Source organism: Protopterus annectens, chromosome 6.part0 (assembly GCF_019279795.1).
Source record: "Protopterus annectens isolate FY-2018-M chromosome 6.part0, PAN1.0, whole genome shotgun sequence".
Classification (NCBI taxonomy): domain Eukaryota; kingdom Metazoa; phylum Chordata; order Ceratodontiformes; family Protopteridae; genus Protopterus; species Protopterus annectens.
In genome coordinates this window covers 1,727,265,259-1,727,282,778 of record NC_056737.1, presented here as the reverse complement: position 1 = coordinate 1,727,282,778, position 17,520 = coordinate 1,727,265,259, and positions in this window count along the sequence as shown.

The following is a 17,520-nucleotide window of genomic DNA, read 5'->3' as shown; positions in this document are numbered from 1 at the left end:
TGACGAGGACAAAGCTAGAATCAGGCCAACTGTCATAGAGTATCAGGTGTAGTCTATGACAGAAGAATGCTAAAGAAGCTGAAAAGTAAGGTGTACAAGACAGTGGTGTAACCAGTACTACTGTATGGTACAGAAACCTAGCAGTAGAGGCAGAACAGTTGAAGAAGCTAGAGGTGATGGAAATGATGTGCCTAAGAAAGGTGGTAGGATGCACACTTTGGGACAAATGAAGAAATGAGGACATAAGACCTGAAGCCAAAGTAGCTCCAATTGCAGAAAAGATCAAAGAGAACAGATTATGGTGGTTTGGGTACATGTGTAGAAAAGCAGAAAACAATCAGGTGAAGAAGATTTGGAACAGACAGGAAGAAGGTAAGAGGAAATGAGGACATACAGCAAAGAGGTGGATGGATTGTGTGAAAGAAGATCTGCGACAGTCAGGCATGAGTGTTGAAGAAGGCAGGAGTGTGGCACTGAATCAAGAGAGTTGGCAACAGTTAGCATGATACCCCAACCCCATGTAGAAAAAAATGGGAAAAAGGGGGCTGATGATGATGGTGTGGCCTGCTAGACATATGGTTTTCCTTGTTATGGTTTTAATTAATGACCTACATCACATATGGTGATACACTTAACTATGGGCATGCCATATTCTAAGGCTTCATACTGACTGCTTTCTGCATGTCCATTGTGCCACAGTGGGTATGTTACATAATCACATAGTAGCAGGTATTCATATGTGCTTTCTTTCTTGTATTATGATTTACCTTGACAAAGCATGGGACCTATGGATGCTTATCCATCAGGTGCCAGAGATAAGAGCATGCCAGACCACTGCTGGCATTACCCTTGCTGCAGCCTGGAGGAGATGCCACCCAGGACCACAACAAGATGATTATCAGGAACAGATCTAGGAGGTGATGATTGATGTCTTTTGGACACAGATTAGGGACATGATGGGGAATTATTTCATGATATGGCACAGGCTATGTGGGACTTATTCACGGAAATAGTCCTGGTGATCATTCGTGATGTTCATCCCTATCAGGACCATAAGTTTTGTCTGTGTGATCCACTTGTGTAATGCTGCCACCATGGTGTTTGCCATATAAGTGATTAGACCGTATCTGCACACTTGTGCATACATAGCATTTTGCCATGTTTATGTGATACACCACTGAACGTACGCTGTAGATGTTATGTGACATTTAGCATTATGTTGTAAAGGGTGCATGATACACATTACCACATTAGACATTCAGTCAACATGATGCTTTATATGAGATTCTGCACTTGATGCATACATTGCTCCATGTGGGTAGGTGTGGTAATCACTACATGTATGAGTGTGTGCATACTCCTATGTATGCAGTGCAGCAGACTGTTTTTTTATGGGAATGCACTGTGGCCCTCTATGTCACAGTTATAGGTTCATAGGTTCATACTAGGCTATCTGCCCAAGGGCATTTATAAGCCTAGCCAATAGATATGTGGCTTTCGCCACCCCTTTAGTTTGAATAAAACTATGCCTATTATTTTGCTGTGCCTCTGTCAAGCTGCAGTTTGCAGTTAACATGCTGCTCTATGCTGCAAGTGTTACATTGTAGGCATATGTGGGATTGACAGCAACTCACAAACAGCACTTTGTCCATACTCCACAAATAGTCCAATGGTATGTGTATGGTTTGTGTGTTCCCATGTTATGTCTGTTCAACAGCAGGACATATCCTTGCCCCTGTGCTTTGCATGACACTTGCTGTGCTGTTACACTGGCATACTAGCTTCATGTGTGGCATGTATTGGCAATGATGGTGCCATGTTGTATCATATTAATTGTTTGCTATGTATGGGAAGTCCTACTTTACAGAATGCATAGACCACCACTGTACTATTCCTGTATACACCCTGGTACTGCTGATTTATACAGTGCCATTACAGCATGCCTTCTTTGGACTATGTTACACTTCTGCATGCATTCCTTATTAACCAAATTTCTCATATTTTGGGAAATGGTGTACAAATGTAATGATTTATTTACATGTCTCAGCACTTATTCTGATCAAAAGAGAAACCCCATTGTCCCCTGGGGACTGTGAGCTGTCACTGACTTCATGTTAATGTGCTGTATTGTTTGTTCACAGGACTGTCATTTGCTCAGTCATACCCATGGTTAGTGATATCTATATAACCACAGTTGTTTATTCCACATGTTGTTTTACATTGGCATGGCAGTATATATGTGTATGTGATATCAGTTCTTATCTTGTTTATCTATGCCTCTTGCTGTTAGATGATTGCATATTGTGCTATATGTGTGTGTGTGTGATTTATACATGGCCATTTTTGTAGACATCAGCAATGCAATCTGCCCATGTGATATACATTGGCCATTTGCTTCAATGTAGTTTGGGTTTGCCTCAACACCAACCTATGTGGTGTACACATGCATTTGCAATGTGTTCCCTTACATAGTGTTGTCCTGGGTTTTCATTTGCCTATGTAGCTTTGCTGCCATATCCTCCTTGATGTGGGCCTTCTTTTCACTTTTGTAGTCATGGCATATATCTTGCACATATGCATTGTATATGTTCACCTTCCTTGGAATTCTCATATATTTTCATTTAGTTGTTTTGTTAGAGGGCCACCTTGTGCCAACTCTATGGGCATTATACAGATGCAGAACATATGCACACAAGCTGCTAGATACTGCTTGCAATACATCCTTGTTTTATTATACTTGTGTATTACATATTAACCAGTGCTATTTGTTAAACTTGATAGTTGTTACACTGTATTAATCATAGATTTCAGAATGTATGTTATTACATGACATTGGTCTGTGTATGTGTATTGATATTGCTTTTTGATAATTTCCTGTTAGACCAATGAAGGTCATACATATACATCTTCACCTGTGTGTTGCCTTTGACATGCCATATGTCTGTGGCGTATGCATTCCATTACACATCTGTTTGGGTTGTGTACACCTACTTGTATAAGTATATATATTTTTTAATATTTAAATGTGTTTGGATGTAATGTGCAATGTTAAACAATATTTTTGCATGTTTTTCTTTTAGAATTTGTTCTATTTAGATTGTGCTGTTGACAAGCAGTTCTTTTCTGTTTGTATTTTCTCCATTTTTTGTAAGTTTTCTTCACCCCTTTTAGGATTTTTTGGCTGTATTTTTTTCCTGAGACTGTTAGCATGTTTCTGTGCAGTTTAACATATATTAATACAACAATAAAGGAAAAACACATTTTAAGGGAAAATGAGGATTTTTCCATACGAAGTACTACAGGAACACCCAGAAAGAACTTAATATGGATAACTTGGGATTGGGAGGAATACATTACTTTCACGTTTATTAAGGGCATTTACAGACTAAAAATGGCAGACACAGAAAAAGAGGCATACAAGAATGATTAGTTTCACTTAAAAAATGAAGGGTTGTTATACTCTTCCTCTTAGGGGGCAGTAGTTTCAGAATTAGTGGAATACTCTAGAATACCTTGGATACGGACTATCTGAATCTGATGAATGGAATGAAAATGCAGAAAATTTGGTTATCAATTATGAGCAGGACATACAACATGAAAGAATATGGGCACATTTGCATGGGTGAACATCCCTTATTACTGCCACTTGTATGCAATCATGCATGGTTCATGAATGGTTCACTGTCACTTTAAGTCAACCAGTAAAAGGAAGGCTGATCAGTTTTCAGGCGGTTCTCTTCACTTCCTAAAAGATGAGGTCACTTCATTGTATGTAAATGCCATTTATTTACAAGAAAGGTTAACAGTTCTCAGCCAGGTGAGCATTTTCTAGAAGCTGAGGTCATTTCTTGGTATATGACTGCCATTTATATAAGAAGCAGTGTCTGCATCCTGTAATGAACATTACATGTTACAGTTATCCCGTGTGTGAATGAATGTGTATATCCAACAATTGACTTGCTTCTTAAACTTAGTTTCCCTGCTTGTGTCCACTGACTGCCAGAACAGGCTCTTGTTCCTTTGTGATTCCAAACTTGGAAAAGTGGTTATCAGAGAAGTAATGAATGAATAAATCTTGTACTAGTCTAGTTATAGTAAAAAATAATAAAATTACTTTTTACTACTTGTATATGCAGCTTTCCTCATTTCAGAACCTTTAGTTCCCTGTGAAGCCATGAACTTAATTAGTGTGCATTTCATCTTCGTTACAATGCATATTTTTGTCAAATAAATGGCTTCTTAACAGGCAGCCAAAGACAGTTATGGTACCATATTAACCAGAGACTACTATTTTTTTCTCTTTGGGTGTTAAGAATAAACAATAATAAATTCAGGCTGTGAAATTTATAATTTACTAGACCGGAAACTGGCATGTCTCTAAAATAAAGAGACTTTGATAAACGTTTTACTATATTATTCTATGTCAGTTCATAAATAAATAGATATAGATGTAAAATATGTTGCTGCCAATAATTAGCTTAACTGATATCATTTTCTTGTCATTCCTTGGAAACTATCAAAAGCAAGTAGAACACAAAAAGTGATTAATGATCATAATAATATAAACTGATCATTTATAAGCGTGCTAGTAGCTTAACGTAGTTAATTAAAACGTAATTTTAATATATACTGAAATAAGCAAGGATAATTTATTTATTTTATTTTACATTTGTTGACCGGGATAGTCTAACTGGATTTATGTCCATTTTCAGTAGAGTCCCAGAGAGATAAGCTCCAAGAGATTACTAGACTACTAACATACAGGTACTAGTTGTTATACAGTTAAATACTACAAATTTTAAACAGTTCAGGAATCTTCACAGTTTATACATGAAACATGTTACAAGCATTAGATAAGATATTTTAGACTTTATGTACAAGACTTTATTAGTAACTAGAAAGTAATTGTTAAACAAATACATACTTCAAGTTTCAATAGTTCAGCAATGCTCACAGTTTAAACAATACTTGTTGCTTGCCTTAGGTAGGATGCTTTAAAATTATATGCCGAATAATTTAACTAGGTATTTTAAATGATCTCTATTAGGATAAGATATGTTTTTGCCAAGGATAGGCCTTGATCTAAAAAGACACAGATAGAGCAGAAATTAGGTTTTAAGAGAGGGTATTAGGGATATAGTATGAAATTAGTCTGGATTTGTACAGGGACATAACCAATGGGTTTTAAGATAGAGTTTCAGATTGTGTTTAAAAAGTGTAAATGAAGACAGTGATGTAAGAATGTATATTGACATGGCATAATGTAACGATTTCAAGCAAAATACACATTCTATCATCAAGTAGTTGGGTTTAACGCCATAATTTAATTCATAGATCCAAAACTGGAGTTACAAGGGTACTGCTTTTTATGAGAGTCAATAAATTACAAATTAGGAACATAGGTTTTGTATATTGGATTTGCTGGTCTTTGTTTGGCTTTTTTTTCATTTTTTAATATCCATGGACTATAAACATGACATATTTACAATTAAATGTATATATATCTGATAGACAGATGCTTGTGGTAAGCAGCTTTATCAGTGAAAATTTATTACAGCTGGTGCTGCATTGCACTGAAAAGCAATAATAATAAAAAAGAGTTGTGTGTTAAATTACACGAATATCTTATTGTGTGAGATACTAAAAAAATCACTACTATAGGTCAATAACTGATTGTCTTGCTTTTTGCAGTGCCTTGTGTGCATCCATTACTAGTAAGTCTGGTTTATTTACGTGGAACAATATAGGCTTACATTCTTCTTTTTAAAATGTATTGTTGGACATATTCTATAAAAATGTCTTATGATGAATTGAAAGATTAAAATGGTATATCCTTCTGTGCTCATATTGCTTGCACGACAAATTTAATAACCATGAAATCAGCAACAGGGTTTAAATAATATTTTTGCTGGTCTCCATTACTACAGATTTACACTATCTTACAATAGCATCATGCCAGAAAGAAATGTGTTTTCTTGAATATTTTTCTGGATTTTTTACTGGCATCAGTAACAGAAGGTTTGAATCAGACAGTCATAGGTTTTACAGCAAAATGTTATTTTATCAGGTTTCTGTGACTATAAGTAAGCTAAATGGGGTTCAGTACAGTATACATGCATACCCTCATTTTCTTTACATTTGCATTTGTATTTACCTGAAATTGTGAATGAAAATGGTCTTCAAACTAACTCACTAGCTTAGAAATAAATTAATAAACTATGGCATTTAAATTTTACATTTTTAATAACTGAGTCCTAACATCAAAGGGTCACAACATGCTTTACTTGGTCAGTAGAGTGCACTGTTGATACATTTTTTCAGTTCCACATGTAGCACTATTTTTACCATTTAAAACAACAAGCCTGTGGTTTACATTAATATTTACAGATGACAGAATTATCTCCAAAATTCTATCTGGCTAGGCTGGCAGCCTTCATCTGTCTTCACCCAGTCTTCAGATATCTCCCCCCCACCCAGGGATCTCAAGCTAGTTTTTCAAGTGGCCCTTGAGAAACGTTGCTTGAGAGAGTTAGGTCTATCTGAGTATACCTTACCCAATTTCCTGTCTTGAGAGCCTGTCTGCATTGGCATTGCTAATCCCACTGTGCATGGACATATCATATGCTTGCAACCCCAGGCTTCATCTTAGCAACTTGGCACTTTGCTGGCTGGCTCTGTTTAACCATGTTAGGGGGTTGTGATCTGTCATAACAGAGAATTTCCTTCTATACAGATAAGGCTGAAGTTTTTGCAGTGACCACACTATGGCTAGACATTCCTTTTCTAAAGCTGCATAGCGTTCCTCCCTGGGTTGGAGCCTATGACTGAGATAAACCACTGGGTGCTCTTTCCCATTGAAGAAATCTGGCTAAGTACAGCCTCCACCCCATGGTTCGAAGCATCCACCTGCACAACAAATTCCCTGATGTAATCTGGACTGGCTAACACAGGGGGTCCTCCCAAAGCTTCTTTAAGCTTCTGGAATCCCTGCTCACATGCTGGGGTCCACATTACCTTATCTGGCCTATTCTTCCTTGTTAGGTCTGTGAGGGGAGCAGCTATGGTACTATAACTGGGGACAAATTTTCTGTAGTACCCTGCTGTCTCTAAAAATCCCCTCATCTGCTTTTTGGTAACAGGTGCAGGCCATGCCTGAATGGTTTCCACTTTTGCGGATTCTGGCCTTATCTTACCACTCCCCACTCTATGTTCTAGGTAGGAGACCTCTGCCATACCCTCCTGACATTTGCTCGGCTTAATGGCCAACCCTGCCCTCTGTAGTCTGCCCAGCACCTCCCTGACATGCTGAAGGTGCTGTGGCCAGGAATGGCTGTAGATGGCAATATCATCAAGCTGTAACTGTTTTATCTAAAATGTCTAACGTTGCATGTTTTGATTATACTGCTGTAAAAAACTGTCTGTTAGAACTGTTTAAGCTAACACCTGAAACATATAGGAAAACATTTTGTGAGCATGGACGCAAAACAGATGAAAGCGTGTGTGAATATGTTGCTGAAGTGAGCACTTATTTCCATAGGTGGGTGAGTGGATGTCAGGTCACCACTTCTGAAGAACTGGCAGACCTTTTGGTAAGGGAACAAGCCCTTAGCACTTTGCCTGAGGACATGAGGATCTGGTTAGCTGATAGACAATGTGCTCCTTCGGATGATTTGGGGAAGAAGGGAGACCTATACCTGGCAAAGCAGGGCAGCCCTGCACAGGAAGGGGACTCCCAGTACTGCTCATGGGACTAAAGGAACACATGGTGGGCAGCACAGACTGCCCCAAAATAATCTGCCAGTAGCAGGGGAAGCCACTAGTCCAGGTACACGTCCAGGAACTAGGGTTAAATGTTTTGAATGCAACCAGTGGGGCCACGTGGCATACAGGTGTCCACAGAGGCAAGATGGGGAACCAAAGATGAGGGAGCCAGTAAGTGGGAAAGATAAAATGCTAATAGTAGGTTGTCCTGAGACAACAGGGGTACTAAACTACCATCCTGCAGATGTCCTGAGAGGGGAAGGATTTGGATGAGGCAGTACCATGTGCTTATGCAGTTACACACAGTGAGGCTAAGAGTCAAGCATGTGGGTCTGGTAGCCTGGGGGAGACCCAGACAGACTGCATACTTGCAGCCAGGACTGGTGAGGTGGTTACGTCAGGGAGGGAGCTACTCTGTAGCAGTGAAACTGAAGGTGAGCCACAGTTGCTTGTGGGTACTGATGGTCCCTTGGACAGAGTGACTGCAAAGGTAGAGGTGAGTAGTAGTACCCAGGCTGACAGTGAGGCACCACTGTCAGAGGATGCCAGACTTCCTGTGGAAGGGGAGCTGAGAAGGGTTACAATGAGAGAGAGGTGAAACAGGCTCAGCTCTCAGACCCTACATTACAAGGCCTGAGGCAGGTAGTTAGGGAGGCACCTGAATCACAAGAAAAGGGGGAATCTGTATACTGGGACAAAGGGTTACTATACAGAGAGTGGACCCCTGAGGGAGGGGTAGAAGGTGAGAGAGTACAGCAGTTGGTAGTGCCTAGAGGCTATCATCTGACACTTCTAGCCATAGCCCATGATATTCCCTTTGCAGGTCATATGGGCATAAAATGTACAAAGAGGCATATTATTCAGAACTTCTATTGGCCTGGAATTTCCAGAGATGTAACATGGTACTGCAGGACCTGTGAGCAGTGCCAAAAGGTAGGCAAGGCAGGAGACAAGGTGAGAGCTCCTTTGATGACTTTGCCTGTGATTGAGGAGCCATTTCAGAGGGTAGCTATGGATACTGTGGGTCCTCTGAGTACCCCAAGTTCCACAGGGAAAAGGTATATCCTAGTGGTAGTGGATTATGCTACACGATACCCTGAGGCAGTGGCTTTGTCCTCCACTGAGGCAGAGAAGATGGCAAATGCTTTGTTAGAGATTTTCAGCAGGGTAGGTTTCCCAAAAGAAATACTGACTGACAGAGGTGCCAATTTCATGTCAGACCTGCTGGCTTGTCTGTGGAAGTCCTTTGGGGTGAAGCACATGAATAGCACCTCATAACATCCCCAGACGTATGGTCATGTTGAGAGGTTAAACTCTACAATCAAGTCCATGCTACGGGCATTTGCAGATCAGTTTAAGAGGGAGTGGGACAAATATTTGCCCCATCTGTTTTTTGCTGACAGAGAAGTTCCCAAGGAATCCACAGGTTTTTCACACTTTGAGTTGCTGTATGGGCATAAGGTGAGGGGACCTCTAGATTTAATTTGAGATGAGTGGGAAGGTGAGTGCGAGTCTCACAAGGAGTCTGTTGTGGTATACATCCTAAACCTCAGGGCAAGGCTCAGGAAACTCATAGGCTTGGCCCAGGAGAACCTGGCAGAAGCCTAACAACAGAAAAAGGTGTGGTATGACAGGAATGCTCGAGAGAAATGCTAAAGAGTATGCTGTGGGGCAGCAGGTAATGGTTCTCATTCCTGTTAGACACAACAAGCTGCAAGCAGCTTGGGAGGGTCCCTACAAGGTGGTAAGAAAAGTAAGTGATGTTAACTACATGGTGGAACTGCTAGGCAGAAGGCAGGGGCACAAATTGTACCATGTTAACATGATGAAACCTTACCATGATAGGGAGGCCCTTGTGCTGAGCATTTGCAGTGGATTGCAGGAGGAGTCTGAGGGAAATCTGGGGAATGATCTCCTCAGTGAGGCTCGGTCTGACACCTCAGTGGAAGGGGTAGCAATGTCCCAGCAGCTATCTCCTACCCAGGTTCGAGAAATCCGAGCAGTGTTGCAGGAATTTGGGGACATGTTCACTGTGAAACCAGGGTGCACCCACCTGGTGCAGCACCAGGTGGATGCAGAACCCCAAAGGCCTATCAGGCAGGCCCCTTATAGAGTGCCTGAGAGAGTCAAACAGACTCTGAGGGAAGAGGTACAGGAGATGTTGGAACTAGGGGTGATTCAAGAGTCCAACAGTCTCTGGGCCTCCCCAGTGGGGATGGTGCCAAAGAAGGATGGCAGCACCAGGTTCTGTGTGGACTACAGGAAATTAAATAGTCACACAGAGTCAGATGCTTACCCCATGTCTAGGACGGATGAGGCAGTAGAGCAGCTGGGTGAGGCTAAGTATCTTACAACCATTGATCTTATCAAGGGTTACTGGCAGGTGCCCTTGGCTCCCAGTGCTAGAGAGAAGTCAGCCTTTTAGACTCCTTTGGCTTGTATGAGTTCACAAAGATGCCCTTTGGGATGAAGAATGCCCCAGAGACTTTCCAGAGGCTGTTAGATAATATCCTAGCAGGAGCAGGAGGGTTTGCTCTTGCTTACCTAGATGATATTGCCATCTACAGCCTTTCCTGGCCAGAGCACCTTCAGCATGTCAGGGAGGTGCTGGGCAGACTACAGAGGGCAGGGTTGACCATTAAGCTGAGCAAATGTCAGGTGGGTATGGCAGAGGTCTCCTACCTAGGACATAGAGGGGGGAGTCGTAAGATAAGGCCAGAACCTGCCAAAGTGGAAGCTATTCAGGCATGGCCTGCACCTGTTACTAAAAAGCAGGTGAAAGCTATTTTAGGGACAGCAGGGTACTACAGAAAGTTCATCCCCAGTTATAGTACCATAGCTGCTCCCCTCACAGACCTGACAAGAACAGGCCAGATAAGGTTGTGTGGACCCCAGCATGTGAGCAGGCATTCCAGAAGCTTAAAGAAGCTTTGGGAGGACCCCCTGTGTTAGCCAGTCCAGATTACAGCAAATAATGGGTTATGCAGGTCAATGCTTCAAACCATGGGGTGGGGGCTGTACCTAGCCAGATTTCTTCAGAGGGGGAAGAGCACCCAGTGGTTTATCTCAGTCATAGGCTCCAACCCAGGGAGGAATGCTATGCAGCTGTAGAAAAGGGATGTCTAGCCATAGTGTGGGCACTGCAGAAACTTCAGCCTTATCTGTATGGAAGAAAATTCACTGTAATGACAGATCACAACCCTCTAACATGGTTAAACAGAGCCAGTCAGCAAAATGCCAAGTTGCTCAGATAAAGCCTGGGCTTGCAAGCATATGATATGTCAGTGCAGTACCGCAGTGGGAGTAGCAATGCCAATGCAGATGGGCTCTCAAGACAGGGAATGGGGTAGGTATACTCAGATAGACCTGACCCTCTCAGGTGGCATTTCTGAAGGGTCACTTGAAAAACTAGCTTGAGTTCTCTGGGGGGGGGTGTGAAGACTGGTAGAGATGGGTGAAGGCTGCCAGCCTAGCCAGATACAATTGTGCAGATAATTCTATCATTTGTAAATATAAATGTTGAACTACAAGCTTGTTTTTCTTAAATGAAAGAATAGGCTGTTAAATGTTGAATTTCAACAATGTGACAACATTGCCCTCTCCTGTAAAGAAAACTAAGTCAAGCATTTCACATCTGTTCTTTGAAATTAAAATTATGTATTGTATGATCTTTGATCTCCAGAGCTTGGAGCCATTTGGTCTGGGCTAGCACATTCTTTCTATTCTTTTAACTTAAGGAATAATTACTAGAGTGTACATATGAAATGTCTTTTATTGTTGTAGCTTCCTGAGCAGGTGTTAGCTTGCTAAATAATGTAGCCTGTTGGCCTGGGAACCCCAGGATAAGTGTCAAAAATGATGTAATGTGTATACTGGGAAACTCAAGTGTGAAAAGTGATGTAATCTGGGAGAGTCCAGCAGAAATGTTTGTTAGTGATTTTAAAAACTATTGCTCAGAGAGCGACTGTAAGCATTTTTGTCTTGATATCCACCTCATCAGCACTCTGCCTGTTGTCTTATGTAAGTTATCTTAGACTTGTATTTTCTTTTAGAGAGCTAGAAATTAGAAAGTTTAGACTGTGTTTTCTGTGATGTCAGAACTATACAACTGATTTATTTTAAGTATGTCTGTGTGATCTCTGAACTTTTGACTAGCACTGACTGTGCAGTAGAAAGTATTGTCTTGTGGTTTTAATTATTTATTATTAAATATTTTAAAACCTTTTAACTGTGGCTGATTTGTATAGAGACAAGTTAAGCTCTAGAGTACATTGCATGTATATAAGGATCCTGTACCAAGTCACTCTAACGAGCCTTGAGACTGTTTAGTCACATCTACCAATTGGATAATAATATTGCACAATAATAATTGGACACCCTTTTAAGGGCCTTTGAGTAGCTGATAAGTATTAGTGGGTGGTGGCAAGTAGAACTACTGTAAAGTCTGGGAGAAAGGGGTACAGCTGGAGAAACTGTGCCAGCCTTCCCCAGGAGTGTCTGTGTGGCTGTATAAACTCTTATCTCAAAGTGCATGTGTGTGCATGTGTCAGCTACTTGGGCAGGGACACGAAGCAGTGGTTGAACAGAGAGGGTGCTAGAGGTTTTTGCTTGCTCACTAGGCTAAGATCTGGACCCTATAGCTGTGCCAGTGGGGAGTCTTACTGGGGACCTGGGGAGCAAGGGAGAGACCAGCCCTGGACTGACTGTGATCTCTGTGTGCTCTTAAGGGAAATTGCACTTTACTGTGTGTATTTGTTATCCTTTCCTGATATATGAGATGCCCTCTCTGGTGTTAGTGGTGAGGATTGAGGTTCCTTGACTGCTGGGCCAGGGCACAGGCATCACAGCATGGACTTGATTGTAGAGTTTAACCTCCCAATAAGACTATTAGTCTGGGGATGGTAGGGTGTGGTCTTCATGTGCTTCACCTCACAGGACTTCCACAGACAAGCCAGCAATTGGCACCTCTGCCAGTCAGTATTTCTTTTGGGAAACCTACCCTGCTGAAAATCTCTAACAAAGAATTTGCCACCTTTTCTGCCTTAGTGGAGGACAAAGTCACTGCCTCAGGGTACTGTGTAGCATAATCCACTACCACTAGGATATACTTTTTCCCTGTGGAACTTGGGGTACTCAGAGGACCCACAATATTCATAGCTACCCTATGAAATGGCCCCTCAATCACAGGCAAAGTCATCAAAGAAGCTCTCACCTTGTCTCCTGCCTTGCCTTCCTTTTGGCACTGCTCACAGGTCCTGCAGTACCCTGTTACATCTCTGGCAATTCCAGGCCAATAGAAGTTCTGCATAATATGCTTTTATTTATTTATTTTATTTTATTTTACATTTGTTGACCGGGCTAGTCTAGCTGGACATATATCCATTTTCAGTAGAGGCCCGGGGAGAAAAGCTCCAAAATACAAGCAGAAAGCAACCATTAACAATCAAAAAAAGAGACAATAGCAAGCAAAAATACAGAATGGTACAATGGTAAGCATGAGTAAGACTAAAAGAGGAAAAAAAAAAAGAAAAAACAGAAACAGACTAGCCAACCCAATACCATAATTAACAAATATAAATGAAAATGAAACAGCTGGTTAAAAACAGAGATTTCAGGTATGCAGGATAGAAAGTAAGAGTAATAAAAAGAGCAGATTAGGAAGCCCCCAAATGGCATAAAATGAAGAAGAAAGAAAGAATAGGTAAAATTTATAGAGGATTCAATATAAGGAAGTAGCTGATATCAGTAAGTGTGGCATTTAGAGGCAACAATCAGGGGAGAGTGAGTGAAGTTAGGAGTAAGGGGGAAGTGTTTTCAGTCAGGATTAGCACAGGGACATAGCCAGTGGGTTTTTAGGTGCTCTTTGATATGTTTTTTAAAAAGGGATGTGGAGTCTAGGTTAGTTATTTCTTGAGGGAGTTGGTTCCAGATTTTCCTGACAGAATTTGAAAATAATGAGTCACCAGCTTTATTGTAAGATTTAGTTGAGGCTACTAGTAGTTTATTAGCAGAGCGGAGTGTGGCTAGGTTTTTATAAGGGGTAATCAGTTTTGTTAGGCTAGGGGTAGCATCTGGGTAGTAAAGGGACTTATGAATGATAGTTAGTTGTTGATAGAGTAAGTGGCTATTAAGTTCTAACCAATCAAGTTGCCTGAGGTTGAGACAGTGGTGAGTTCTGAAGGGCGTAATGAATCTAGTTATACTGTTGTAACAGGAAGAGAGTTTGGTAATGTTGTTTTTTGATAAGTTAGTATATATGGCAGAGGCATAGAAAAGAGTGGAGATCAGGTGGGTTTGGGCAATGGTTTTTCTAGCTGCTGGGGTAAGAAAGGGTTTAATTCTGTAGAGAGTACCTATTTTTTTGTTAACTGATTTGATGGTGTTGTCAATATGGTGATCAAAATTAAGATGGTTATCAATAGTAATACCTAATAGGTGAGTGGTCATGTCTGGGTTAATACAGGTGGCATTATTAGAGGAGATAGAGAAGAAAGGTGTGGAAGATTTGAGAGTGGGAGAAAAGAGAAGAAGTTTTGTTTTCTTGGGATTTAGAAGGAGGGAATGTTCCATAAACCAATTTTCAACTTTATGGAAAACTGTTTGAGTAAGGGACTGGAGGGAGGAAACATTATTAGCAGCACAGATTAAAGTTGAGTCATCGGCATATTGAATGCAGATGGCTTGGGGAATGTTCACGTGTAGGTCATTAATAAATAGAGAAAAAAGCAAGGGACCTAAGATTGAGCCTTGTGGAACACCTATGTTTACTGGTAGTAAGGAAGATAGGTTATTATCCCATAGTACTGCTTGTTGCCTGTTTTGGAGATAGCTCCTAAACCATTGAAGTGCTTGAGAGCCCAGACAATAGAGATTAAGTTTGTCAAGAAGTATGTTATGGTTAACCATGTCAAAGGCTTTTGACAGGTCTAGGAATAGTGCAGAGGAGAGGAGATTATTGTTCTTATTATTATTAATAATGTCAGTAAAGGAAAGGAGGGCAGTTGTAGTGCTGTGGGAAGGTCTAAAGCCATGTTGACAGTTGGCTAGAAGTCTGTTTTGTAGAAGGTAGTTGAGAAATTGTTTGTGTATGCATCTTTTCATAATCTTTGATAAAGGGGATAGTAAGGCAATAGGGCGAAAGTTTGAGAACTCAGTTGAGGATCCCCCTTTATGTAGGGGAATTATATGAGATATTTTCCATATGGTGGGGATTTTTCCTTCAGAGATAGTTCTATTAATAAGTATGGATATGGGGTAGGCTATAGCTTCTGCAGCAATTTGTAGGTATTCAGATGGGAGTTGGTCAGCAGATGGAGTGCAAGTTTTAAGTTTCTTGAGAAGCTTATAGATAAGAGATGTGGCTACAGGTTGAATGTGAAAGGTGTTAGAGGAGGTATTAGTAGTATTAGGTAAGGTAGGAGTAGATGTGGGTAATGAATTAGCTAGGGTTTGAATAACTTCTGTAAAATAGTTGTTGAACGCATCTGGGATCAGAGTGGAGTTGCTAAGGTTAAAGCCAGAAGGGGTAGGAGTAGTTGTATTTCCTGGATTAAGAAGTTTGTTAATGCCTGACCAAAATTTTTGAGGGGTTTGTTGACTAGTTTGTTGAAGGTGAAGATAAAATTCCTTTTTGTTTGTGAGAGAATCTTTCTTCGTGGCATTTCTTAATTGTTTAAAGAGGAGGTGATCTGAAGGACATTTGGTAGCTCTCCATTTAGCCCAAATTTTATTTCTAAGGATAATTTTGTTCTTAGTTTGTTTCGTTAGCCAAGGTGCCGTTTTGGATCTTATCCTAGTAGTGCGAATGGGAGCATGAAGGTCAAGGATCTGTAGAAAATTGGTATTAAAGTAGGTCACAGCTTCATTAAGTTCAAGGTGAGTTAGTGGCGACCAGTTACATGCTTTTAATTCTGCGAGGAACAGTTCAGGATTGAAGAATCTGTTTGAGCGGGATGTCTTGAGTTTATGGGTAGTTGGGACATGCAGTTTTTGTCTAACAATATATGTGAACATATGATCACTAATATTATCAGGGAGTGTTCCTGGAGTGTAGATGTTAGGATGGTTATTAATAAGGATCCAGTCTAGAGTTGTTTCTTTTTTATTAGGTTTATGAATTCTAGTTGGAGTGGTTATTAATTGTGAGAACCCATAGAGGTTTATATGGCTAGTAGGGTGCTGGGATGAACAGGTTAACCAGTCAATGTTGACGTCACCAAGTATTATGGTTTCTTGGGGTAGTTGGTTCGAAAGTGAATTAAGTAATTCCTCAAGAATATGAGTATTCTTTCCAGGGGGAAGGTACAAACAAATTATATATATTGATTTGTTGTTGTTAATTTGCAGTTTGATGGATAAAATTTCGGCTTTGGAGTCTAGAGATGGAAGTTCATTATAGAGAGTAACTTCAAGATTAGATTTATAGATAATGGCTATTCCTCCGCCTTTCTTCTTTGTGCGGTCACATCTCTGTATATTAAAGCCAGGAGGGGTGATTTCTTGGTCTTTAGTAGAGGGTTTTAGCCAAGTTTCTGTGAGACAGAATATCAAATGAGTGTAAGTCTAGGAGGGAATGGAGGTGGTGAGTTTTATTATTTAAACTCCTAATGTTAAGGTGAGCTATTAGAAGGGAGTTGCCAGAATTAGTACAAGATGGAGGTATTGTTGAAGACATATTACTTGGACTTACATTAATGTTGGTATTAGGACCAGGGTTGGGATGAATGTCTCCGTGTAGGAGGAGGTTCCTCTGTGAAGAAAGTTGGGATTTAAGGATCTTGGGTATGTTATATGGGTACCTTTTGTTTAAGTAGTATGAAGTATGAGATGATCTGTGGTATTTTGGTAGTAAAAAGTTAGAGGAACAGGTTATGTTACTATGATTGAGGGTATTCTGAAAAGAGGTAGGTAAAGTTTGTTGGAGGTGAAGGTTTTGTTCATGTAGAGTGATATTTTCAAGGAAGGTGAAGTAATAAGGTATGGATAGGAAGGTTATAGTAGAGGTGAAGAGTAGGATATGTATGAAAAAAGCTCTGAGTGTAGGAGGCATGGTAATGAGTGAATAAATGGTGGATATAGCTAGTGTGATAATGTAAGTCAAAGTACCAGTTGTAGAGAGCCAACCTATTGAGATAGGCTAAGAGGGAGGAAGGAGAATAGTGGAATAGAATTGGTAAAGTGGAAGAGGATTGGCTGGGAGAGATAGGGGGAGTGTCTAGTGAGGTATAAGTGGAGGACCCCTGGGGGTGGGTGGGAATTGGGGGTAGGGAGGGGAGCGGAGCGGGGCAGACACAAGTAAGGTGAGAGCAGTGGGAGAGAGACAATCAGTAAGGTAGAAGACCAGGGCAGGAGACAGAGGACCAGTAATAAGGGTGAGATTATGCAGGGGTTAAGGGAGTAGTATAAAGAGAGGAGAGAAGATGAAGTGAAACCAATACAGGGAGAAAAAGATAGGGTAGACTAGTCAGGGTGGAGGTGGTGAAGGGGAGTAGGGAGAGGAAGGATAGGACTGTGGAGCAGACAATATAGACAGGACTCTAAAGGATAGTAGAAGGGGATATATAGAGATGGGCAGACCTGCAAGCAGAAACAATAGATAAATGAGGTAGGGAGAGAGACTAGGTTGTCTACAGGGGGAAGAAGACAACAGACCCCTATTTGTCTAAGGTTTAGGGTAACCTTGGGAGGAGAATACAGGAGTTGGGAAAAGGGGAAGGGCAGATAATGGGATAGGGAACAGTTATAGGGCTAATGTAATAA